Source organism: Hemiscyllium ocellatum, unplaced genomic scaffold (assembly GCF_020745735.1).
Source record: "Hemiscyllium ocellatum isolate sHemOce1 unplaced genomic scaffold, sHemOce1.pat.X.cur. scaffold_406_pat_ctg1, whole genome shotgun sequence".
NCBI classification, from domain to species: domain Eukaryota; kingdom Metazoa; phylum Chordata; class Chondrichthyes; order Orectolobiformes; family Hemiscylliidae; genus Hemiscyllium; species Hemiscyllium ocellatum.
The window spans coordinates 167,017-194,834 of NW_026868876.1; the positions used below are offsets into that span (position 1 = coordinate 167,017).

The following is a 27,818-nucleotide window of genomic DNA, read 5'->3' on the forward strand; positions in this document are numbered from 1 at the left end:
GGTGAGGATATGGAAGCTATCATTATTACAGAACACCTAGTTTTGGACTGTTGGAGGTAATTGAGCTAATAATAGAAAATTCTCTTTTCCCTGACAGAATGTATCCCAGGAGAAATAGCAAATGCACTGACAGTAATTTTCCAAAATTCACTGGACTTCATGGCAGTCTCAGCAGTTTGGAAAGCAGCAAAAGTGACGCCACTGTTTTAAAAAGGAGGTGGACAAAAGATGGGTAATTATACCCCAGACAGCTTCTTCTCTATAGTGGGAATGATGCTTTGATCTATTATCAAGGAAGAAATAGCAGGGACTTGATAGAAATTGTCCCATTGGACAGATACAGCATGGGTTCATGAAGGGCAGGTCATGCTTGAAAAATCTTTTGGAATTCTATAAAGACATTTCAAGCAAGTTGGACAATGTGGACCCAGTGGATGCAGTGTACCTGGATTTCCAAAAGGCCTTCAAAAAGGTGCTGTGCAAGAGGCTGTTGCATAATATAAAGGTATATGGCATTAGGGGTATAGTATTAGCATGGATAGAAGATTGGTTGACTAACAGGAAGCAAAGTGTGGGGATAAATGCATATTATCCTGGCTGGCAATCAGTGACTAGTTGTGTGCCTCAGGGATCAGTGTTGGGACTGCGATTATTTAGAATTGATACAGATGATTTGGAGTTGGGGACCACATTTAGGATGTTAAAGTTTGCTTATGACACGATGATGAGTAGCAGGACAAAGTGTGCGCAGGACTGTGGAACTTTGCAGAGGAACATAGATACATTGAGTGAGTGGGCAATGGTCGGTCATATGGAATATAATGTTCATAAATGTAATGTCATACTGTTTGGTTGGAGTAACATTAAAAAGAGATTATTAATTGAATTTTAAAAAGTTGCATTTTTGCTAAGCAGAGGCACCTGAGTTTCCTACTGCATGAGGTTGGTCACCAGGTATAACAATCAATTCTGAAGGCAAATGCAATTTTGTCCTTCTATGCTGAAGGGATTGTGCTTAAAAGCAGATGTTATGTTCCAGCTGTATTGGGTGCTGGTGAGGCTACACCTGGAGTACTCCATGTAGTTGTTATCTCCTTAGTTGAGAAAGGATGTACTGGCACGAGAGGGGGTGCAGAGGAGATTAGCTAGGTTGCTTCCAGAGTTGAGGGGGTTGGTTTAACAGAGACGGAGTAGATTGGGATTATATTCATTGGAATTCAGAAGAATGGAAACATATAAAATAATGAATGAAATGGATAAAATAGAAGTAGAGAGGATGTTTCCATTGGCAGGTGAATCTAGGACAAGATGGCATCACCTCAAGATTAGAGGCAGCAAATTTAGGACTGAATTGAGAAGGAACTTCTTAACCTCAATGGAATTCATTGCCCAGGGAAGTAGTTGATGTTTGTTCAGTAAACGTGTTTAAAGCTAAGGTAGCTTTTTTTCAAAACAGAAATAATTAATTAAGGAATACGGTGAGAACTTGGGTAAATGGTTCTGTGTCCACGAAGTGATCAGCCATGATCTTATTGAGTGGCAGAGCAAGCTCAAAGGGCAGGATGGCCTTCTCCTGTTCCTAGTTCTTATGTTATACATTCCTCCCTCACTCGTGACTTGGAGGTGCTGGTGTTGGATTAGGATGGATAAAATTAAAATTCACAGAACACCAGGTTATAGTCCAACAGGTTTATTTGGAAGCACTAGCGCTGCTGCTGCTCCATCAGGTGGTTGTGTGTTTTTAACTTTGTCCCTCACGCTTGTAACTTATGCAGAGCAACAAAAGCCAGGAAGCAGTGCGCATGCTCCAGCCAACAATGGTCACAGGATGATTGATGTCAGCGGTGGACCAATGGAAGTACAGGGGCGGGGCTGGAGGACCTGGCGAGTCGGTTGGCCCTCCGACCAATCAGAGTGAATGAGAGGCGGGACTTGATTATACCACGTGACCATCGCGGACAGCGCGGCTGTGCGGGCGGAGAGCTGTCGGTAAGGAAAGAAATAAACAGCAGCAAGCGGGAGGGAAATGGTGTTGGTCTCGGCTGAGAGGTTTTGCGAACATTTGGTGCACATCGGAAAATACAAATTTGAAACTTAGTCTCGGTTTTGCAGTAAACCGGAAAATGCCTCATTTCGCGATTGACTCGAGTCAGTGCCGCCATCTTTAATTGGGGCAACGATTCACTGGACACGTGCAGCCGCCATCTTTGTAGGGGGCAAAGTTCAGAGGGGAGTATGTGCAGCTGTCCCTGATAGAGAGTCATAGGGCAGGATTTACACAGAGCTCATTCACACCCAGAGAAATGGATTTTTTTTCTCCGGATTTGTTTCGTCATTCATTTAAATGATTTGGATGTGAATAGAGGCGGTACCGTTAGGAAGTTTGCAGGTGACACCAAAATTGTTGGTATTGTGGTCAGTGATAAAGGTTGTATCAGAATGCAATGGGATATTGATCAGATGGGCCAATGGGCTGGGGAGTGGCAGATAGGGTTTAATTTAGATAAATGTGAGGTGCTGCATTTTAGAAAAGCAAATCCGAGCAGGACTCACACACTGAATTGTAAGGTCTTGGAGAGTCTTGCTGAACAAAGAGACCTTGGAATGCGGGTTCACAGTTCCTTGAAAGTAGAGTCACAGGTAGATAGGATAGTGAAGAAGGCATTTGGTATGCTTCCCTTTGTTGGTCAGAGCGTTGAGTACAGGAGCTGGACAGGACATTGGTTAGGCCACTTTTGGAATATTGTGTGCAATTCTGGTCTCCCTATTATCAGAAGGAGGTGCTGAAACTTAAAAGGTTTGAGAATTGATTTTCAAGGATGTTGCCAGGGTTGGAGGATTTGAGTTGCAGGGAGAGGCATAATAGGGACTGGGGCCATTTTCCCTGGAGTGTCATAGGCTGAGGTGTAATTTTGAAGAGATTTATATAATCGTGAGGGGCATGGATAGCGTAAATAGAGAAGGTGTTTACCCTGGGGTGGTGAAGCCCAGAACTAGAGGATATAGGTTTATGGTATGAGGGGAAAATTCAACAGGAGCCTAAAGGGCAACAAAAATTGCAACATTTCAAAGGCACTTGAATAGGAAGGGTTCAGAGGGATGTCGGCCAAGTGCTGGCAAATGGTAATGAATTAGGTTCGAATATCTGGTTGGCATAGGCTGGTTGGACTGAAGAGTCTGTTTTGGTGCTCGACAGCTCTGACTGTGGGATCATAAAAGTGAACACTGCTCTGATTCGCCTCTGAGCTCCTTGATGTCCACTTGTTCATTATATAGCTTCCTCAGTCTCTGAGTGTATTTTTGTTCTGTTTAGTATTTTACTATTACATTCACAGACCTTTCTGTAAATGAATTGTCCACTGCTGCCCGGCTCCTGGCCATATTACAGAGGAGGTAGTACTGGATGTCTTAAATCGTAGCAAGGTGGATAAATCTCTGGGACCTGTTAAGGTGTATCCCAGACATTTGTGGAAAGCTAGGAGAGTGATAGCAGTGCCCCTCCCTGAGATATTTATATTGTCATTGGTGACAGGTGAGGTGCTGGAAGGCATGTGCCATTATTTAAAAAGGTGGTAAGGAAAGGCCAGGGAACAAGAGAACAGTGAGCCTGAGGTCAGTGGCAGGCAAGTTGTTGGAATGGATTCTGAGGGACAGGATTTACATATATTTGAAAAGACGAGGAATGATTAGGGATAGTTAACGTGGCTTTGTGTGTGGGAAATTTTTTCTGTCTAACTTGATTGAGTTTTTTTTGAAGACGTGACAAAGAGGATTGATGAAGGCAGACTGTGGACTTTGTCTGTATGGACACTGAATGATGTTCCCCAAAGCAGACTAGTTAGCAAGGTTAGATAACATGGAATGTTGGGAGAACTAGCCATTTGGATAAAAAAACTGGCTTGAAGGTAGGAGGCAGAGGGTGGTGAAAGAGGGTTGCTTTGTGGACTGGAGGCCTGTGAGCAGCAGTGTGCTGCAGAAATGGATATTGGGTTTACAGAAGACACCAAAATTGGAGGTGTAGTGGATAATGAAGAAAATTAGTTCAGAATGCAACAGGATCTTGACCAGATTGACCAGATTGGTGCGAGGAATGGCAGACTGGGTTCAATTTAGACAAATGTAAGCTGTTAGATTTTGGAAAGGCAAATCAGAGCAGGACTTATACACTTAATGGTAAAGTCCTTGGGAATGTTGCTGAATATAGAGACCATGGAGTGCAGGTTCATTGTTCCTTGAAAGTAGAGATGCAGGTAGGCAGGGTAGTGAAGGTAGTGTTTCGTATATTTATATTTATTGGTCAATGCATTGAGTACAGAAGCTGGGATGTCACATTGTGGCTGGACAGGGCATTGATTAAGCCATTTCAGGAATTATGTTTTAACTTTGAAATTCCCTATTCTGGAAAGGATGTTGTGAATCTTGAAAGAGTTCAGACAAGATTTACAAAGACTTTGCTAGGGTTGGAGGATTTGGGCTACAGGGAGAGGCTGAATAGGCCAGGGTTAATTTCCCTGGAGAATCAAAGACTGAAAGGTGACTTCATGGAGATTTATAAAATCATGAGGGACATGTATAGGTGAACAGACAGGGTCTTTTCCCCCCAGGTTAGGTGGGTTCAAAACAAAATCGCATGGGCTTAAGTTGAGAGGGCAAAGATTTAAAACGGATCAAAGGGGCAAAGTTTTCAAGCTGTGTGTGGTGTGTGTGAGGACTGAGCTGCCAGATGATGTAGTGGAGGCTGATACAATTACAACATTTGAAAGGCATCTGATTGGGTACATGAATAGGAAGGGTTTCCAGTGCTACGGACCAATAGCTGGCAAATGGGGCTCCATTTGCTGAGGATTCCTAGTTGGCATGGACAAATTGGACCAAAGATCTGTTTCTGTGCTGTACATCTCTATGACACTTTGTTCCTCTTTTGTGGAGAGCTAGCAGAAGCACAGATAATTGTCCTTGGATCTGAGAAGGTTAAGCAGTGATCTTGACCAAGTGCAGATTTGTTTCTGGGATATTTTAATTTGCAGAGAGGGGGGAATTGTTAACAATGTCACAATTTTAGTGACTATTTTCAGGTAATTGGTAAATAATATGTGAACATTATTTTATTCAGTAAGTTCTGAGCATCTGGAACAGTCTGAATGGCAGCTGGACCCACACTCAGCAGTTATTCATAAACAGATGTGGAATTTTACTTTTTAAGGGAAGATTTGGGGGGTTTGGGGCAAATGGGAAGGGAATTAGGACAGATTTGCAGCATCTCCAGAGGGAGAGAGTACAGCCCCAATGGGCTGAATAGCCCCCAGCCCCTGTGCTCTGTGATACTGCCCGTTGACTGTGAATGTTGAAGCTCATTCGAGGGCAGAGAGAGGGAGGATCCCACCACTCACCTCACAATGGGCCCTGAATGCTTGATGTCAGCGCAGGGCAATAGGGCCAGAGGGCAGTACTGGAGGACCAGATCATACCAGTTTGTCCTCCAACCAATCGGAGTGAATGAGGGCATCCTCAAGGCTGAAACTAAAGAAAGGCACCTATCGCAGAGATTTGAGAAACTGGAGGACATGAGATAGGGAGCGTTCTGTGGCTGGTGAGGAATTATATAAATAAGGAAGAGTTGTGAAGCTGGATGAGGTGACAGTGATCAGGAGATTTGTGAATGGCGGAATTTAGAGTTAGTGAGGATTAGTCATAATGTTATACAGCAAGGAAACAGGCCCTGTGATCCAACCAGTCCATGCCAAACATAATTCCAAACTGAACTAATTGTATCTGCCTCCGCTTAGTCCACATCCATCCAAATATTTCCTATTTATGTACTTATCTGACTGTCTTTTAAATATTGTAATTGTATTCACAGCTACCACTTTCTCTGGAAGTTCATTCCACACAGGCTCGTGTGTTAAAGTGACAGGCAGCTGGAAGCTCGGGGTCTGTTTTTGCAGCAGAACGTAGATCATCAGTCGCCATTTCCGCCACCACCACTGAGATGCTGCCAGACACAGGTTCCTGTCCTCTCCATTAACAGCTGTGCACCCTCCCAGCCAGGTCATATTCCACTCCTTTGTCTTTCCAAATGTTCCGGTCTCTCTCTGGGTTCTGTCCCTACCTATTATTTACTCTTTAACCCCTATCGCCTGCAGTACAAAGATCTGCAGGTTAGTTGAATTGGCCAAGCTAAATTTCCCATAATGCTCAGGCATGTGTAGGTTAGGTACATTAATCAGGAGAAATATACAGTAATAGGGTTCGGGAATGGGTTTGGGTGGGATACCATTCGGAGGGACGCTGTGGACTTTTTGGGCCGAATAGCCTGTTTCCACACCGTCAGGATTCTAATTTCCCCATCTCCCATCGGTTGTGAGGAAGGGCCACTGGACAGATTTCTGTTCCCAGATGCTGCCAGACCTGCTGAGATTTCCCAGCACATCCTGCTTGTTGCTCCTGATTGACACCATCCATCCACCTTCCGGGTTTGATTCAGACAGGGGGAGGATCCCACCACTGACCTCACAATGGGGTCCAGCTGATTGGTGGCAGCTTCGGACCAACAGGAAAAGGTGTTGGGACTGGTGGACGAAGTGATAAAGATGGTCATCCAAACAATGGGAGTGAATGAGGGGCGTGGCCAGTGGGATGACACGTCACCAGTAACTCTGCCGATGCAGTGCCACGTGACTCGGCTGTTGGTGAATGTGGGAGACGCAAACAGGGAAGGGGAGAGTGGCCTCGGAGACAGGGAGATAATGAGTCACTTTAGACTGTGAAGTTTTAATTACACTCTGTGCGGTAAGTCTGAATTAGAAACTCTTTCCCGCGTTTGCAGCAGATGGGAAAATAGCTGCGGCCCTCAGGCGGTGATAGGTCCTGGGATATGGCCGCCATCTTTATTGGGGGCAAGGTACAGTGAGGCGCATGTGCATGTCCTCTTCCAAGGATTGTCGGGGGTGGGGGGTGTGATTTGAAGAGAGGCATTTACACATCAAGCACATACCAAGAGAAAAGTATGTCTTTATATTCTACCTGCACTGACTATGAGTTTTGTTTTGTGAATTCGTTTCATAGGATATTAAATCCGAATAATTGAGGCTAGGATCTCAAAAGCAAGTTTTTACAGTCAATGGAGTCATCGGGATTGAATATCATTTACATTTGACTGTGGAAGGAGAAAGTTTTCTCTGTTCTGTTTGTGGGAAAATATCTCCAATATTTTTGTTAAGCAGAAAGATGTACAAATTCGTGGTTGGATCTGGACTCACATGTAGGCCAGACCAGGTGAGCATGACCGTTTCCTTCCCTACAGGACATGAGTGAACCAGATGGGTTTTCTAACAATCGACCATAGTTTCATGGTCATCATTCGCCTTTTCATTCGGGATTGTATTGAATTTCGATGCTGCCATGTTGGAATTCTAACCCTAATTCTTGGAACATTGCACATGTCACTCATCTGGCAGGAATAGCATTTAACCATTGCCTCCCTTTTCAGCAATGTTTAAAAGAGAGTTCCATCATTCTACGTGTACAATGTGAGATAAAATACTGCAATGTCCACGTGTCAGCCTCTTCAAAGGGTCAATCAACAAAGATTTGTTTGGGGGTGAAATATTTCACTTTTGTTTGGGGTTTACTAAACAAAAATGAATCCAAATAAAAATCTAATGTCCCGACATGTATGAAGCCAGAGAGGGATTACAGAGACAGGGAGGGTTGTGGGGCCAGAGGGGGACTCTTGTCCAAACATCACTGTGGTGTACATGGACTGCAGCATTTCAGGGAGGCGGTTAACCACCTCTTTCTCCAAGACAAGTAAAGGTGGCCAATAAATACTGGTCTGGGCAGCAAAGGCAACCCCCAGTGAATAAAACCAAGCAGTGACCTCTCTGAGCTGACTTGCTGTGAAGTTAATGGAGTGGGCAGAGAAGAGAAACAGTGACATTTCACAGCAGCCCTCAGAGAGATCTCACCCTTGGAAGTATTCAGAGCCGGGGATCAGCTCAGTGAGTTTCAGTCTCTTCAAATATCAATCTTAGTCGGTTTTATTATTTTAAATCTACAATCGTGAGTCAGGTGAGGATTTCTTTTTAATGTCTTACAGTCTCTTGATTAAATGTTTAAGATATGAAACATAAGCATTAAGTTATTCTCGGGCAGTATTTGTCGAGCAGTAAGACTGTGCCTTTGTCTTGGTCTGTAGGTTGTTAAGGCGGAGAGATGGCCTGTTGTAGAGTGGCGTGCTCTTCCTGTCGGATGTGGGAGATTAGGGAGAGTTTCAATGATCCTGATGATTATGTCTGCAGGAAGTGTGATTGCAAATCCTATTGGATCGCATAGATTGGTGGAGGAGTGAATAAAGGCAGTGAGGAATTGACAGGACCCTGGGGGGTATGGTAGGTGGCATTGTCAGGAATGCAGGATACTGCAGATACAGTCAGTTAGATGGGTTACCTCTAGGAAAGCTAGGAGGGGTCGGTCGGTACTGCAGGAGTCTCCTGCGGCTATCCCCATCTCAGACAAGCATACTGTTTTGGAAAATCTAGGTGGTAACAGACTTTCAGGGGAATGTAGCACTGACAGCCAAGTTACTGGTACTGAGACTGGCTTCTAACATAATGTGAGGTATATCCAGTTCCAGACGATCGATGGTGATAGGAGACTCTCTAGTCAGGGGCACAGTCTGCCGTATCTGCAGCTGACAGTGAGACATCAGAATGGGGTGGTGTCTCCCTGGTGCCAGTGTCAAGGATGTCTCACAGAGGGAGCAGAATATTCTCAAAAGGGAAAATAACCAGTGGGAGGTCATTGTACATTGGCACCAATGGAATAGGAAGGGGAAGGCATGGGGTCCTGACGATCAGGGAGATTTGCTAGTGCCACTTGGGAGGCATTAAACCAGTTAGGGAGTCAGGATACTCCTAAAGAGATAGTGAGAAAAGAGGTGAGTCTGAGGGTGCTACTGTTCACCGGTCAGACTGTCAAGGCAGACAAGAGCAAGTCACAGGATGAGGTGGGACGGACCAGTTGCACTGCATTTATTTCAGTGCAAGAGACCTGACAAGTCAGGCAGGTGGGCTCAGGGTATGGTTTTGAACATGTGAATGGGATATTACAGCAATTACAGAGGCAGCACTCAGGGATGGATAGGACTAGCAGCTTAATATTCCAGGGTATAGATGCTATAGCAAGGATAGAGAGGGGGCAACAGAGCAGGGGGAGAAGTGTGTTTGATTAGGGATAACATTATAGCCGGGCTTCGGGAGGATATTCCTGGAAGTACATCCAGGCAAGTTATTTGGTTGGTACTGAGAAATAAGAAAGGGATGACCATCTTACTGGGATTGTATTATAGACTCTCTCCCAATAGTCAGCGGGGAATTGAGACACAATTTTACCAGTAGACCTCAGTTATCTGTAAGAATAATATGGATGCAATGATAAGTGGTTTTAACTTTACCAACATGGCCTCGGAGTGCTGTAGTGTTAAGGGCTTGGATGGAAAGGTATTTGTTCAGTGTGTACGAGAATATTTCTGATTCAGTTTGTAGGATGTACCTACTAGAGAAGGAACAAAACCTGACCTGTTTTCTTTATTCATTCACAGGATGAGGCTGTCACTGGCTCGGCCAGCATTTATTGCTGCGTTTACCCAGAGGGCAGTTAAGAATCAACCACGTTGCTATAGGTCTGGAGTCGCATGCAGACCAGGCCAGGTAAGGATGGCATTTTCCTTCCCTAAATGTCATGAGTGAACCACATGGGTTTTTCCAACGATTGACAATGGATTCCTTGTCATCACTAGATTATTTTTTCCAGATATTTATTGAATTCATGTTCCAAAATCTGCCGTGATGGGATTCAAACCCGGGTTCCCAGAACGTTATCTGCGTCTCTGGATTAACTGTCCAATGATAATTTCACTCCATCATCACTGCCTCTTAGGAAATGAGGCAGCGTGAGTGACTGAGGTATCAGTGGGGCAGCGCATCAGCACCAAAGATCCCACAGTATTGTGGCTCAGTGGTTAGTGCTGCTTCCTCAGCACCAGGGACCTGGGTTTGATTCCAGCCTCGGGCGACTGCCTGTGTTGGAGTTGGCACATTGTCCCCAGTGTCTGTAAGGGTATCCTTCGGGTGTTCCAGTTTGCTCCCACAGTCCAAAGATGTGTAGGTTAGTTGGATGAACCATGTTAAATTTCCCATAGTGTCCAGATGCAGTATATGAGGTTTTGGGATGTGCAGGCAAATCTCTGCCTGATGTGAAAAGATCCTTTTGGGGTCTTGGACAGAGGTCAGAGGGAGGTGTGGCCGCATGTTTTACATCTCCCATGGCGGCAAGGGAAGGTCAAGGGTGTGGAGCGTGGGTTGGTGGGAGGGTGTGGACCTAACAAGGAAAGCGCAGCGGGAATGGTCTCTGCGGAACACAGATAGGGTTGGGGAGGGAAATATGTCTCTTGTGGTGGGGTCTGACTTTAGGGAGCAGAAATAACAGAGGTTAATGTGCTGTATCTGGAGATTAGTGGGGTGGAAGGTGAAGACTGCAGGGTTATATTCTTTAGTGTGGCTGGAGGGGTGGGGTAAAGGCAGAGGTGCAGGAAGTGGAGGGAATGTGTTGATCAAGTCAGAGGAAAATTACGGTCCTTGAAATAGGCCTTTCTGGGATGTCCTGGAGTAGAATCCAGAGAGATTAAATAAATATATCACAGACAAAAGATTAACTGGACCAGAGAATAGGACCCCTTAAAGGTCAACAAGGCTGTCTATGGAACCAAAGGAGGTGCGAAAGATATGCAAATATTTCAAGTCATATTTTACTGGAGAAGTATATGGAAGCTCGAGAGATTGGAGAAACAAACAGTGATATCTTGAAAAGTGTCCATGTTTCAGAGGAGGTGGTACTGGATATCCTAAATCGCATCAAGGTGGATAAAGGCCTGGAACCTGATCAGGTGTATCCTGGAACTTTCTGTAAATCTAGGGAAGTGATTGTTGGGCCTCTCCTGAGATATTTGTATCGTTGATAGCGACAGGTGAGGTGCCATTATTTTAAAAATGTGGTAAGAAGAGGCCATGGAACAGTGAGCCTGAAGTCAGTGGCAGGCAAGTTGTTGGAAGGGATTCTGAGGGACAGGATATCCATCTATTTGGAAAGGTAAGGAATGATCAGGGAGAGTCAATGTGGCTTTGTACATGCACAATTGTGTCTCACTAACTTGAGTGAGTGTTTTGAAGTGACAAAGAAAATTGTTTAAGCCAGGCGGTGAATGTTGTTTATATGGACATTCAATAAGGTTCCACAAAGCAGACTGGTTAGCAGGGTTAGATAACATGGAATGCAGGAAGAGCAAGCCATCACAAAACTGGAGGGTTGTTTTGCAGACTAGAGGCCTGTGAGCAGCAGTGTGCTGCAAGGATGGATATTGGGTCCTTAAATAAATGACTTGGATGTGAATACATGAGGTATGGTCAGTAGGTTTACAGAAGACACCAAAATTGGAGATGTAGAGGACAGTGAAGAAGGTTAGTTCAGAATACAACCGGATCTTGATCAAATGGGCCATTGGAGCAACGAATGGCCGACGCAGTTCAATTTAGATAAATGTGAGCTGTTGTATTTTGGAAAGGCAAATCAGGGCAGGACTTATACATTTAATGGTAAAGTCCTGGGGAGCGTTGCTGAACAAAGGGACCTTAGAGTACAGGTTCATAGTTCCTTGAAAGTAGAGTCGGAGCGAGGCGGGATAGTGAATGCAGCGTTTGGTACGCTCCCCGTTATTGGTCAATGCATTGAATGCAGCTGTTGTGACGTCATATTGTGGCTGGACAGGGCACTGATTACAGGTTTTTTGGAATTCTGTTTTCAGTTCCAATCTCCCTGTTCTTGGAATCAGGCATCTGATTGGGTACATGAAGAGGGAGGATTTAGAGGGATAAGGGTGAACCTCTGGCAAATGGGACGCCATTAATACTCTCCATTATTGGTAAATGAATACAGAAGCTTGGAAGTCATATTGTGGCTAGACAGGACATTGATTAAGCCACTTCTGGAATTCTGTTTTCAGTTTGAATTTCCCTGTTCTGGGAAGGATGTTGTGAAACTTGAAAAGGATTGGACAAGATTCACAAAAACGTTGCCAGGATTGGAGGATTTGGGCTACAGGGAGGGACTGAATAGGCTGGGGCTATTTTCTCTGGAGAATCAAAGACTGAGAGGTGACTTCATGGAGATTTATAAAATCACGAGGGGTGTGAATAAGGTGAGCAGCCAGGGTCCTATTTCCTCAGGTTAGGTGGGTCCAAAACTAGAGCACATGGGTTTAAGTTGAGAGGACAAACATTTAAAAGGGATCTAAGTGGCAACGTTTTCAAGCTGAGTGTGATGTGTGGATGGGAGGAGCTACCAGATGAAGTAGTGGAGGCTGATAAAAATCACAACTTTTAAAAGGCTTCCAATTGGGGACATGAATAGGAAGGGTTTTGATGGATACAGGCCAATAGATGGTAAATGGGAATCCATTAGTTGAGGATTCCTTGTTGGCACGGACGAATTGGACCGAAGGTCTGTTTATTTGATCTTAATAAATTAAGATGCATTCCTGTCTTTTGTGGAGAGCTAGTTGAAGCATAGATAATTATCCTTGGAGCTGAGAAGGTGAAGCAGTGATTTCGACCTGGTGCAGGTTTGGTTCCAAGGTCTTGAATTTGCAGACAGAGAGAGGAATTGTTAACACTGTCACAATTTTTAGTAACTACTTTCAAGTAATTGGCAAATAATACAAGGTGAAAATGTGAACATTATTTTACTCAGTAAGTTCTGAGCATCTGGAACAGTCTGACACAGATTCAGCAGGTATTCTGAAACAGACTTGGAATTTTACTTTTTAAGGAAAGATTTCGGGGGCTGGGGGCACATGGGAGGGGACTTGGGACAGATTTGCAGCATCTCCAGAGGGGGAGAGTACAGCCCCAATGCGCTGAATAGCCCCCAGCCCCTGTGGTCTGTGATACTGCCCCATTCACTGTGAATGATGAAGGTCATCCCAAGGCAGAGAGAGGAAGGAGCCAACCACTCACCCCTCAATCGGCGCTGGCTTGATTAACGGCAGCTCCAGACCAATAGGAGGAGAGGCTGTGTGGTCCTGCAGCCAATGGGAATGAATGAGGGGTGTGGCCAGCAAGACAACACCTGTCCATGAGCTGTGCAGGTACAGTGTCATTGGGTGGGGGTGAGAGAGACAGCAGAGACTGGGACAGAGGCTGTTGGACCTGAATTACACACTCCCGGTAAATTAAAACCAAAAGAACTGTGGAAAATGTAAATCAGAAACAACAACCAGGAGGTTCTGGAAAAGCTCAGCAGGTCTGGCAGCATCTGTGATGAAAAATCAGAGTTAAAGTTTAAGATCCGGTGTCCCTTCCACAGAACAGATGTTACTGAGGGGAAAAAAAAATCAGTTTACATGCAGAAGATAGTGTGGGGGGAGGATATAAGGAGTAAAGGATAGGTGGGGATAGAGTGAGAAGAACAGTTGGATAAAGGAGTGGATAACGATCTGACTGGGGGAGTGTGACTAGCTGTTAATGGAGACTGTTCATGGCTAACCATAGGTAGTGTGTAATGACAGGCTGTGAGAACAAGGCCTGGTGTTTTGGGTAGGGGGCTACGACATGAGGTTGTTAACATATGGTTAGCCACTAACTGTCTCCATTGTAAGCTATTGCCCACCTATATCACTACACGATTGGAGCTGCCGAGGACACAAACCTTTGGAATATACTCCCTAACTCCCTCTGTCCGCCTTAAAGATGTATCTAAATATCATTCTCTTTAATCAACATTTCCATAATTCGTGAAGCATTTCAGGAGATTTGTCAACGTGAAAGGCTCCATACAATGCAGGTAGTTGTTGTTAATATCTGACATCAGGAGAAACAGGGATGAGCCCTCTTTCTCTCATACCTGATGAACAGCAGCAAAAGCAGGAAGCACTGAGCATGCTCCAGTCCACAATGGGCCTCGGATTATTGATGTCAGCGCAGGAACAATAAGAGTGGGAGAACGAGGCTGGAGGACCAGAATGTGCCAGTTGGTCCTTCAACCAATCGGAGTGAACGAGGGGCGGGCAATACTCAACCACATGATAAACGTCACTGACAGCACTTTGTTGTTGTGACCAAGGCATTGGAAACGTATGAAGGTGAAGGGCAGGGGAAGGAAAGACATATTGACCAGGAAGAGGAAGAAATTTTCACGGTATGGAATGAGAGGTTTTACAGAACGTAGTGCACATTGTAAAAGACAATTTTGAAAATCCAAATTCTGCTCCATTTTCCCTCCTTATAATGCATTTTGCACTCCCTGAAATATCAATTGTGTATTTTGCCTTCCACAGATACCAGTGATCAGTGCCAAAGCCCCACTGCGTGTGGAGAAGGTGATATTTGATGTCCTGTACATCTGCAGTTCGTGTGTTTAAGGTACTCCCACAATGTGGTTGGGTAAGTGCTGTTATAGATTATTCACTCAGCGACAGTGAAGAGTTCACAATGTATGTGCAAATCAGCAACACTTTGTTTTTTTTTATCATGTGTATAATTCCACAGAAATACTATTGAGAACTTCTGACATAAGGCCACAGATGGGGATATTAGGTCAGGTGATCAAAAGAATTGCCAAATAAACAGGTTTTCAGAAATTCCTTAAAGGAGGAAAGCAGGGCCGAGGGGGTTCGGGTGGGAATTCCAGACCGTGTTGCCTTGGCAACAGTAGAAACAGCCAGACAGGTGAAGTAATGAATAAACACATCGTTGGGAATCTGAAAGAAAATGAGTTGTCGGGTTCTCACAGGTTGTGTGGTGCAGGGAGACAGGGATGTTCACAGCCAGGAATGACATCAAGGGTGAGAATTTTAAATTGTTGCTTGTTAGTAGGAACCTTTTGATGGATCAATAAGTTTTGGTACAAGTGAACACTTGCACAGTAGGGTTTTAGATACTCTTGAGATTGCATGTAAGTTGAATGTGGGAGGCTGGCCAAGAGTATTTCATAACGAAGTCTGGAAATAACACAGGGATGGACGAGTATTTCAGTATATGAGCTGAGACTAGGGTGGAGTTGGGTGATGTCACTGATGTAGGAATAGTGCTTTTGGAGTTGGGCTGCGCTGCCTCCTCATCACTACCCCTCACCAATTCGCAGATACTGTTCCTCGGTCTGTCTGTCTGTCTTTTCTGGTTATGTCCATCTCTCCCATTCTGCTACAAACTAATATTTGACCCCACAGTTGTTGCAAACACCTACTCCATCCCGACTCTCCCTTTCGTTTCTGAATTCCTTGTATTTGGTGTACCTCCAGGATCTATCCTTGGCCTCTCCTGTATCTCACCTACATACTGCCAGGAGGTGACATCGTCCAAAAGCACCGTGTTAGGTTTCACAAGTACACTGACAATACTCAGCTCTCCCTCCCCATCATCCCTCTCCATTACTCAGTTATCAAACTGCTATAACACTCCCACTACTCGATTAGCTGCAGTTTCCTCCAATGAAACATTGTAGTGGTTAAACTCATTGCCTTCAGTTGCTGTTACAAATTCCTCTCCCTTACTGCTGAGCCCCTCCCTCTCACTGGGTGCAGTCTGAGGCAGAACTACACTCTTCACAATATTGCTCTCATATCTGTAACCCCAAGGTGACCTTCTGATGAGATATCTACACAATCACAAACTCCAGGAATTCCAATCTCTAAAATGTTGCTTGTCTCCACCTCACCCCAGACTGCTTTCAATTCCAGTCTCCCTGCTACAGGAAAGATGTTGGGAAACTTGCACGAGTTGAGAAAAAGTTTACTAGGGTGATGCCAGTGTTGGAACATTTGAACTAAAGGGAGAGGCTGAATAGGCTGAGGCTATTTTCTTGCAGCACTGGACCCCAGCCTCTGACGGTCCAGGGAAAACAGCCTATCCAACCCTGGCAACATCCTGGACTTCTTTTCTGACCCCTTTTAAGTTTGAGAACATCCATCTGATAGGATGGAGACCAGAATTGCATGGAATATTACAAAAGTTGCGGAATCAATGTCCTGTACAGCCGCATTATGACTTCCCAACCCCTACATTCAATGCTCTGACGACTTAAGACAAGCAGACCAACTGCCGCCTTCACTAATCTATCTACTTGCTTCTCTACCTTCAAGGAACTAGGAACCTGCACTCCAAGGACTCTTTGTTTAGCAGCACTCCCCTGGAACTTACTATTAACTGTATAAGTTCTGCTAAAGTTTGCTTTTCCAAAATGCAGCAGCTCGCATTTTTCTAAACTGAACTCCTCAGCCCATCACCCATCTGATCCAGACCCTCTTGTACTCTGAGGTAATCTTTTTCCCTGTCTACCACATCTCCCATTTTGATGTCATCTGCAAACTTATTTAAAATACCTCTTATGTTTACATCCAAATCATGTATGTAAATGGCGAAACGTAGTGGATCCAGCATCGATCCTTGTGACACTCCACTGGTCACAGGCCTCCAGCCTGAAAAGCACCCTCTGCCTTCTACCTTCGGGCTACTTCTGTACTTCATACGATCTAACATTGCTGACCAGTCTGTGGTACAGCCAAGTCCATGTTACCGTGGTGACTGTAGAGAGAGAGTTTGTTTGTTTTTGAAAGTCTGAAAAATCATGGCATGTTTCCCAGGAACAATTAAGCCACAGCTTTGCTTTGTAGAAGGACAAGTCTTTAATTAACCAGAAAACCAGAAAGACACAAGCATACCTGCACCATGGGAAATACTATGCAAACGGGATTGTTGTAAAGGAGTTCATTCTCGATCATGGATTGTAATCCATTGGTGTTGTCACGTCGGTTCCAGCGCCGTGGGGAAACACTGGAAATATGATGAATGCAGTGTAGGGTTCAGTTATTAAACTGTAAAAAGTGCAGAACAATTTACAAGGATGTTGTCAGGGCTCAGGGGTCTGAGTTATAGGGAGAGGTTGGACAAGTGAGGATTTTATATTTAGAGCAGAGGAAACTGAGTGGGTACTGTTCTAGAAGTGAATAACGCCACGAGAGGGATGGAACAGGAGACTGAGCTGGATGGTCAGCTGTTTCCCATTGAATGGTGGAGCAGGATTGAAAGACTGAATGGTCTCCTCCTGCTGCTATCTCTCAGGTATGTATATAGCCATGGAGCCCGGGTAGGAAGGAGTGGGCAGGGATTCTCCAGGAGATTGCACTTCCACATCCGGTTTCAGTGAGGGAAGGTTTGATCGATTTTATCTAACAGGTGTCTTTAATACATAGTTTGTGAATTTGTTTTTTTTTTAAAAAAGTAAAAGTTTATTCCACAATATATCAAACTAAAAGAAAAGAAGCTATCTGAATATAACAGTTATTAGAACAAAATCCTGTCTATTCCCGGACAGCATCACTTTCCAGCTACTCAAACTCCAGGCAACTGCTTTTCAGTTCTCATTCTGTGAGCTGTGAAGCGTTCTTTTTTCCCCATTTCTCCAACCCAGAAGTGTTATCTCACACAGCTGAGCAACCTTCCCACCACCAGAATGGATTATTCCTTTATTTTGCTTTTTGTTAATGTATAATCACCAGCAGGAACACACCATGTAACCAATTGAATATTTATTTAGAAAAAGCCCATTACGCGCAAAGCAAACCATTACAAGTAACAGAGTGAGAAGGGACTAAATCAAAGTCGAGTTAATGGGTGAGGGGACAGTGACGGAAATAAAGCGCTGTATCCCTTGTGGTGCCCACCTCTATCTAAAGGCACCGAGAGCATTGATACACACCACATGCTCCTTCTCCAAAGTCACCCAGCTGTGTAGCCTTTACCTTCAATCATGGAAGAGAATCCCAACAGTGTGGAAGGAGAGCATTTGCCCATCAAATTCTACCTACCATCTAGAGAACATCACGTCAAGAGCACTCCATCTCTGTAACACTACATTTCCCATGGCTGATCCACCTAGTCTGCACATTCCTGGACACTGGACAATTTAGCACAACTGCTCCCCCTAACCTGCACATCTTTGGACTGTGGGAGGAAACCAGAGCACCTGCAGGGGACCCACACTATCATGGAGAGAATGTGGAACTCCACATTGACCAATGCTGGACTCCAAGGCTCTACATGGTGCTATGAAGCAGCAGTGCTACGATGATAATTTAAATCAAAACAGATGATCATTGCATATTGTCACATTGCTGTTTGTGGAGACTTACTGCCTAGAGAGACACCCTGAAGTTCAGAAAATGACAATGTAAATTGTGTCAACTCCAGCCCAGTCAATGTGATTACCAACCACAACATCAATACTCCCAACAGTGTCATCATGAACAAGGTCCTGTCCTGACTCTGATGAACAGTAACTGCAGAATCAGAGTCCTGCAGTGATGTGTGATCTCTACCCCACACGGAACAGGGGGATAACCACTTCCCTGTGTGCACGCACTGGGCTCTGAGTCGTGTTGAAGACTCAGCAAATCCCTTGTCACACAGAGAAGTAAACAATTCCTACCCAGTGTGAATTGTTGGGGTGTCAGGTGATGGGATGAATCACTGAATCCCTTCTCACACACTGAGCATCTGAATGGCCTCTCCCCTGTGTGGGCCCACTGGGGTCTCAGGGGGGTAGGATGAATCACTGAATCCCCTCTCTCACGCTGACCATCTGAATGGCCTCTCCCCTGTGTGACCTCACTGGGGTCTCACGAGGTGGTACATTTGAGTGCATCTATCCCCACACTGGAAGCAAGCGAATGACCTTTCCCCAGAGTGAGCTCGCTGCTGTTTCAGCAGGTCATTGAGTGAATCCTTTCCCACACACTGAGCAAGTGAATGACCTCTCCCCGATGGGTGTGCACTGATGTCTCCGCAGGTGGGAGATTTGAGTGAATACCTTCTCAAACATTGAGCAGGTGTAGCGTCTAAATCCACTGTGCTATCTCTGGTGCCTCAGCAGATTGTAAGATCCTTTCCCATATTTGAGTCAGGTGAGCGGCCCCTCTGCAGTGTGACTCTGTCAGTGAGTGTCCCACTGGGAGGGGGAGGTAAATTCCTTCCCACAATCCCCGTATTTGCATACCCTCGTCCTGGTCGCGTCATAGTGGTGTCTTCCCAGATCACATGACCAGTTAAATATTCAACCACATTCATAACATGGAAATGATTTCTCTCGGCTGGGGATGTTGTCCCCTTCCTTATTACAGATGAGGATCAGGACCTGCGGAATTGGATGACTCTGCAGTTGATGAGATGTTAAAGCTGAGTTTCCCATCTAGGAACTCACCCTCTCTGTAAAACAAGTTTTTTTTTTTAATTTCCCTGTCATTACTACAACTCCCAACACCAGCTCTCCAGTCAGTTCTCCTGAACTTCTAAATTTGGACTAATGCAATGACCTCAGTCATGTGCCATAAGACCATAAGCTATAGGAATGGAAGTAAGGCCATTCGGCCCATCGAGTCTACTCCGTCATTCAATCATGGCTGATAGGCATTTCAACTCCACTTACCCGCATTCTCCCCGTAGTCCTTAATTCCACGTGATATCAAGAATCTATCAATCTCTGCCTTGAAGACATTTAGCGTCCCGGCCTCCACTGCACACTGCGGCAATGAATTCCACAGGCCCAGCACTCCCTGGCTGAAGAAATGCCTCCGCATTTCTGTTCTGAATTGACCCCCTCTAATTTTAAGGCTGTGTCCATGGGTCCTAGTCTCCTTGCCTAATGGAAAAAAATTCCTAGCGCCCACCCTTTCCAAGCCATGTATTATCTTGTAAGTTTCTATTAAGTCTCCCCTTAATCTTCTAAGCTCCAATGAATACAATCCCAGGTTCCTCAGCCGTTACTCATATGTTGGACCAACCATTCCAGGGATCATCCGTGTGAAACTCCGCTGGACACGTTCCACTGCCAGTATGTCCTTCCTGAGATGTGGGGACCAAAACTGGACACAGTACTCCAAATGGGGCCTAACCAGAGCTTTATAAAGACTCAGTAGCACAACGATGGTTTTATATTACAACCCCCTCGAGATAAGTGACATTGCATTCACTTTCTTAATCACGGACTCAACTTGCATGTTTACCTTCAGAGAATCCTCGACCAGCACTCCCAGATCCCTTTGTACTTTGGCTTTATGAATTTTCTCACCGTTTAGAAAGTAGTCTATGCTTTCATTCTTTTTGCCAAAGTGCAAGACCTCGCATTTGCTCACGTTGAATTCCATCAGCCATTTCCTGGACCATTCTCCCAAACTGTCTAGATCCTTCTGTAGCCTACCCACTTCCTCAGTACTACCTGCCTGTCCACCTAACTTCGTATGATCTGCAAACTTCACTAGAATTCCCCCAATCCCTTCATCCAGAACATTAATGTATAATGTGAACAGCTGTGGCCCCAACACTGAATCCTGCGGGACACCGCTTGTCATCGGCTGCCATTCCGAAAAAGAACCTTTTATCCCAACTCTCTGTCTTCTGTCAGACAGCCAATCCTCAATCCATCCCAGTAGCTCACCTCGAACACCATGGGCCCTCACCTTGCTCAGCAGCCTCCTGTGTGGCACCTTATCAAAGGCCTTTTTGAAGTCTAGATAGACCACATCCACTGGGTTTCCCTGGTCTACCTACTTGTCACCTCTTCAAAGAATTCCAACTGATTTGTCAGGCATGACCTCCCCTTACTAAATCCATGTTGACTTGTTCTAATCAGACTCTGCTCTTCCAAGAATTTAGAAACCTCATCCTTAATGATGGATTCTACAATTTTACCAACACCCGAGGTTAGGCTAATTGGCCTAGATTTTTCATCTTTTGTCATGATCCTTTCTTGAACAAGGGGTTACAACAGCGATCTTGCAATCATCCTGGACTTTCCCTGACTCCAGTGACTCTTGAAAGATCTCAACCAATGCCTCTGCTATTTCCTCAGCCACCTCTCTCAGAACTCTAGGATGTATCCCATCGGGAGACATATCAATTTTAAGACCTTTTAGCCTTTCTAGCACTATCTCTTTTGTAATGGCAACCATACTCAACTCAGCCCCCTAACTGCCTTTAATTGTTGGGATATTACTCATGTCTTCCACTGTGAAAACTGACGCAAAGTACTTGTTAAGTTCTCCTGCTATTTCCTTATCTCCCATCACTAGGCTTCCAGCATCAGTTTGATGTGGCCCAATGTCTACTTTTGCCTGTCGTTTGTTACTTATGTATTGAAAGAAACTTTCACTATGATTTCTAATATTACTGGCTAGCCTACCTTCATATTTGATTCTCTCCTTTCTTATTTCTCTCTGTTATCCTCTGTTTGTTTTTGTAATCTTCCCAAACCTCTGATTTCCCACTACTCTTGGCCACTTTATAGGGTCTCTCTTTTTCTTCAATACATTTCCTGACTTCCTTTGTCAGCCATGTCTGTCTAATTCCTCCCGGATAATCTTTCTTTTCTTGGGGATGAACCTCTCTACAGTGTTCTCAATTATAACCACAAACCCCTGCCATTTTTGCTCTACTGTCTAAATGATACACACTAGCCTCTGCTTCCAGTCTATTTTCGTTAGTTCCTCTCTCATGCTCTCATAATTGCATTTATTTAACTGTAACACCATTACATCCGATTTTGCCTTCTCTCTTTCAAACTCCAGACTGAACTCTACCATGTTATGATCGCTGATTCTTAAGGGTTCCCTTACTTTAAGATCTTTTATAAAGTCTGGTTCATTGCAAAGCACTACGTCCAGAATAGCCTGCTTCCTTGTGGGCTCCATGACAAGCTGTTCCGAAAAGCCATCCTGTAAACATTCCATGAGTTCCCTTTCTTTGGACCCACTGACAACATTATTTACCCAGTCCACCTGCATATTCAAGTCTCCCATAATCACTGTGATGTTGCCTTTCTGACATGCCTTCTCTATTTTATGGTACATGATGCGCCCCTGGTACTGACCACTGTACACGCCTTCCTGATTTATATACTCACTGCTTTCCTTCCCGGCTGCTCCTCTGGTAGCCATCACTTCCCCTGCTGCTCCCGCTCTTTCAGTGAAGAGAGAAAATAAAACCACCGCTGCCCGCTACTGGTAAATAATTTTAAAACAAACTGTCTTACCTTAACTGGAATCTTCCGGGTTCATTTTTACTCAGCCACTTCTCCCACTCAAAAGTGCCATTCTCTCACTTGTTTCTGAAAGTAAATTAGGACCATTTTGAATAACTTTGTGCACTTTTCCAGAAGAACCCACACCTATTCTATCATTTTGAAGTTTTAACCCATGAGAAATTTGTTACCTGCTCCAATAGCAGTTATAATTCTCTGACCACTTCTACGGAGTCAGTGCAAGTCAATTCTAGCAATTATCAATAGATCATATCGAAACAGGATGCCCCCACAACAGGAAGTGCTCTGACACTCAATGCCTGTAAGTTGTGTTTATTTTTAAAGCCCCTCATACGTCTGGCAATCTGGCAATACAACTAAAGATATTTTATACTGTACCCTTACAGTTTCAATTGCCAGTTCCAGTCCATGAAGCAGCCAGTGACATGCATCAGTGATTTGAATTCTAACGACAGCATTGCCCTGGCTGGAGAGATTGAAGAGCATGAAGCTGTTCTTTGGAGTATCTAAAATGAAACACTTGAAATGAACAAAATTCGTCAAGAGCTCGATAGGACAGATACAGGAAGGATGTGCTCCCTGGCTGGTGTGTCTGGAATGAAATCAGCACCAACTGTGGTATCTTTACCCAGCATCCTCTTTAGCTGCATGAATGTTTAAGATGTATTTGTTGCGCTAATTCCACTCTCTTGATCACTCCCGTTTGTAACTGCTGTAGTGTTGGGGGCCATGCAAATTGATAACATTTGATTCAATCCATCCCAAAACCCCTCTGTGTCTGTGTCTCACTTTTGTTCACCGAGACCGTCATTCAATCTGACCTCTTTACAAACTCTGCTCAGATATTTCCTCAGAGGGCTCAGAATGAAATGTTCACAGAATTATTAATGCGCAAAAGGAGGCTGTCTGCCTCATCAGCTCTCCAAAGGATCAACTCACCGAATGCTATTCTTCTACCGTTACTCAATAAACATTCCCATTCGTCCTCTTCCAGTAACGGTTCAATTCTATTCTCTTCATTGTACCTGGCTCCACCACACTCTTTGGCAGTGTATTCCTGACCATAAACATTCTCTGCATGAAAACATTTTGTCTCATGTCACATGTGCTTCCTTTGTCAATCCCTTTACATCAGTGCATCCTCATTATTGATTCGTTCATGCATGCGAACAGTTTGTCCTGATCTACTCTCACTAGACCCCTGTTGGAGGTGTCTTTACCCTGTATCCCCGGGATGGTGGATATCATTTCTCCCCGTCACAGGAGACCAGTGCGAGACCATTCAGGTGCTCTCACTGTGGGACTGGGTTCAGGACACCATCCAGCCTCACTGTACTCCAGCGAATACACTCTGGGGAGAAGCCGTTCACCTGCTCTGAGTGTGGGAAGCTGTTCACTCAGATATCCAGCTTGATGAAACACCGATGGGTTCACAAGTAACCACAGCAATTGGATTTGTTTTGTTTGTTCATGGGATCACGGCATCACTTGCTGGGGCAGCATTTGTCATCCATTCTGACTGCCCAGGACATGGTTCAGAGTCAAGTACATTATTCAGTGTCTGGATTCACATGTCGGCTGGACCAGGTCAGAATTAACAGTTTCACAGGCCCAATGACATGAGGAGTTGATTTCTGGTCTATTATCCCATTTTGGAAATAATAATGAAAAGTTTTTGCAGTTGAATTAGAAGTGTAAGACCAAAATAGGTTTTATGAGGAAGTGAGGACTGCAGATGCTGGAGATAAGGGCTGAAGAAGGGTTCATGCCCGAAATGTCGATTCTCCTGCTCCATGGATGGTGCCTGACCTGCTGCGCTTTTCCAGCAACACATTTTTCAAAATGGGTTTTATTCTGATTGAGCACGTCCTCCTGTTTCTCTCAGTTATTATTGACAGTCTCATTCCCCTCGCACCAGAACCTGTTCCAGAGAGTGTTACAGAACAGGCAGAATGGTCAGCTGCAGCTGGCCACCTGACCGGTCACTGGACACAAAGGTTCACACTCCACAGATGCTGCCAGATCTGTTGAATTTTTCCAGCAATGTCTGTTTTTGTTTCTAATTTGCAGATGGTTCGTTGTTCAATATTCATCTTGTCTGTTTCAGAGGAGTTTATTGATGAATTTGAAGAGTTTTGAAAATTGCAAGTTAGGCCACAAATCAACCATAATCTATTGAATGGCAGAGCATGTTTGAAGGGCTGAATGGTCTCCTCATGTTCCAATGACAGTTGTCCATCTGTGGCTTTTAGTAACATTTCCCCTTACTGTTCACTTCACATCCATGTCTAACACACCGTTACTGACTGAACAAACCTCCTGTGTTTGAACTAAACCTACGGAAGATCAGTGGCTCCCTGTCTTGCCACCCGGGTTTAACTCTCATCATGGAATGTTGTCTCGTACTACTGCGGGAATGTGCACAAATGACTCAGCCGGGGTCTGTATCCCCTGAGATCCACAAACCCCATTTATTTCCTCCCTCTCTCATTCCGGTTATTGAACTCTCTGTTTCAATCCATTCTCCTGTCATGCTCTTCAACATGTCCATGTGAGTGTACTACAGACAGCTGGGATTTAATGAAGGGAAGTGGGGATTAGGCAGAAACACGGGGAGAGGCGACAGCAAAGACAGTTCTCATTGTAACGGCAGAGATTCTCTGTGACCCAGTGAGTGCGGAGACACCTGAGATTGTGGGGGAGGCCGATTCAATCAGGGATTTGGGAAAGCACTCAGACACTGACCCTACCCATCTGATTGTTAACTCAGACAGAAAGACAAAAGAATGATACACATTTAGATAGCAACTTTGACATGGGGTAATGAAACATGTTTCAGACCCAACGATTCCAACCTCAAATCTCTGAACCCACAAAAACAAAGCTTCCTCCTTATGTCAGGTTGTCCCTCAGCCTCCTCTTTTCTTGAGAAAAAAACATTTTGAATTGTTCAGCCTTTCCTGGTGATTATAAGCTCTATGTTCCTGTAAGATTTGTGACGAATCGTTTATTATTGTTATGTTCCTTGTGAGTTATGCCAGCTGACCTGTGCGGGTTTAGGTTGGAGTATTTGTTTTACAAATTCATTCTCACCCTCACATACAGTGTGAAATTGCTGTAAAACAGAAGGAAAGGATTGAGTAAGAACCCACATAAGTCCAAAGGCAGCGTGTGTACATGAACTGAATGAACCTGGCATTAGGAAAACGTGACGACAATCACAACTAGTTAGAATCACAGAATCCCGTCAGTGCAGAAAGAGGCTATTCAGTCCATCGAGCCTACAATGAACTGCTCTCCCACCCTGCATCCATAACCCCACATTTACCATGGCTAACCCAACCGGCTGAACCTGCACACTACAGGCCATGTGAGCACGGCCAATAGAGCAAACCTGCACATCTGTGGGAGGGTCACAGATTACATCCAAATGCTGGGAATTGTGGATGGAGTCTCACGGATATGTGACTCTGACACAAATGCTCTGTTTGTAAAAATAAAATCTGGGGGACACTGCAACCAGAAAGATTTCCAATTATCTCTGGGGGAAGAGAAATCAAAACTTGTGTCACTGACCCGGGGAACACAGTGATGTCACAGAGGCCTGGGAACCATCAGAAATGTAAGAGGTTGTGAGGAAGGTGGGGGTCAGACAGGGACAAAAAGACAGTCTGTCACTCGCGGGAAGGGGGAGAGATTAAACAGCAGAAATGCTGGTTACTCAAGGCCACGGGGAATGGAGTTAGGGCTGGGAAAGAAACCAGGAAACAAGGTATGCAGCTGTCAAGTACTTTGGAAAAACAGATTATAACAACATAGAGGGCAGAGTTCACAGTCTGAAACTGTTGCTCTCATTGGTGAGTACAGAACATTGTAAAGCCTGGATAGTTCTATTACAGCATCATACATAGGATGGGCCAAGTGGCCGCGATCTGTGCTGTAAGTTTCTGATATTCTTTATCTGACATTTGGACTTCAAGTCTGATGACGTTAATACATTTTCAAATTGGACTGGAGTTTAATATTCTGGAGAAATGACAAACAAATCACATTGATCCTATTCTGCAGACTTTGGTCCATAGCCCTGCATGTTCCTGTATTGAAGTTACATTCATTTCCTGCTGGTGGAACAGGACATGCAGGGATGGTGATGGTGGTGTCTGGGACATTGTAAGGAATGATTCTGACTGTGTAAGGCCGTTGGTTGACAGTCTGTGTTCCAGCTCACCCAATACGATGCTGGCAGGGTGAGAAACTACATTTGGAGCTCCTCTGCTCACCAGTTCCTTTCCGTTCTGCTTTTATCTTATTTATTTCTCTCTCACTCACCCCCTGCAGTCTCTGACACAAATGTCTTAACTTTGAATCATGATACCAGGATAACCCTTTACCCCGTGTCTCACTACTTTCTGAATAAGCCTTCCATGAGGAACGTTGTCAAACACATTGCTGAAATCAATATACACCACATCCACTGCTCTATCCTCACAAACATGTTTGTCACATCCTCAAATAATTCAGTACGGTTTGTGAGGCATAACCTGCCGCTCACAAAGCCATGCTGGCCATCTCTAATCAATCTATGCTTTTCCAAATAAATCCTGTCTCTCAGAATCCTCTCCAATAATTTGTCCACAACTGATGTAAGACTGACTCATCAATGATTCCCAGGATTATCTTGATTGCCTTTGTTGAAAAACGGAATAACGTTTGCAACCCTCCAACCATCTGGTATGACTGCAGTGGATAGTGAGAATGCAAAGATCATTGCCAAAACACAGTAATCCCTTCCCTCGCTTCCCATAATAACCTAAGTTATATCCTTTCTGGCCCAGGGCACTTCTCTACCCCCATGAGTTTTCAATATGTTCAGCACATTCTCCGTCTTAACATGGATTGGTTTGACCATATCAGCCTGCTTCCCATTGTCCTCATAAAGAACAACGTCCCACTCACTCATGAATACTGAAGCAAAGTACTCATTAAGGACCTCCCCGACCTCCTCTGACTCCTGGCACAAGTTTGCTTCACTATTAGGGGTATAAATGTGGAATTATGTCTCAGCACTGAATTAATATAAATATGTTGCAGTGTACAATCACTCGATTACTTTGAATATTGAACTATATTTTAACTAAGAAAAAAGTTGAATTGAGTTGATTATATTTCACTTCACGCTCACATTTATTGTATTTTGAACCAGAATAAGAGTTTCCTTTTTACATATATAAAACTGAATTAAAATTAATCGCATGTTTACATACAGAAAATAGAATTAACAACTGTTTGTTCCTTCCTTTTTCGATGACTGTTCATTTTGAATTTGTGGAAGGTGTACATTGTTGAAAGGAAGGGGAATTGTCTTCAGCTGAATATTCACATTGAATGACTGATGTATTTTACAAATCAAAGTACAATAATCATACAGTTTTGTCAATTTGTATTTCAAAGAATTGTCATGAGATTCCTGTTTATTTAAGTCTATCATTCCTTTATTCTATTGTTATTGTAAAATATTGTTTAATTTCCAGTCCATTACACACAGAAACTACCTAATCAATTCCCATTCAAATTACTGCAATAAACAGCTGATTAGTTTTCATTTGTGTAACCACATTAAACATAATATTGCAGTCCTGCCGGCCTGAGTGAGAACATTATGAAAGGAGCTTGTG

At 44.2% G+C, this 27,818-nt stretch overlaps 1 long non-coding RNA gene across 1 annotated transcript; it reads left to right on the forward strand.

Moving 5' to 3' along the window:
• Positions 1-1,950: 1,950 nt before the first annotated feature.
• LOC132813628 (uncharacterized) lies at positions 1,951-9,678 on the forward strand. The gene is made up of 3 exons (XR_009644111.1): positions 1,951-1,989; positions 5,861-6,048; positions 9,602-9,678. It is a non-coding gene; the product is annotated as an uncharacterized LOC132813628 (long non-coding RNA).
• The last annotated feature ends 18,140 nt before the right edge of the window (positions 9,679-27,818 follow it).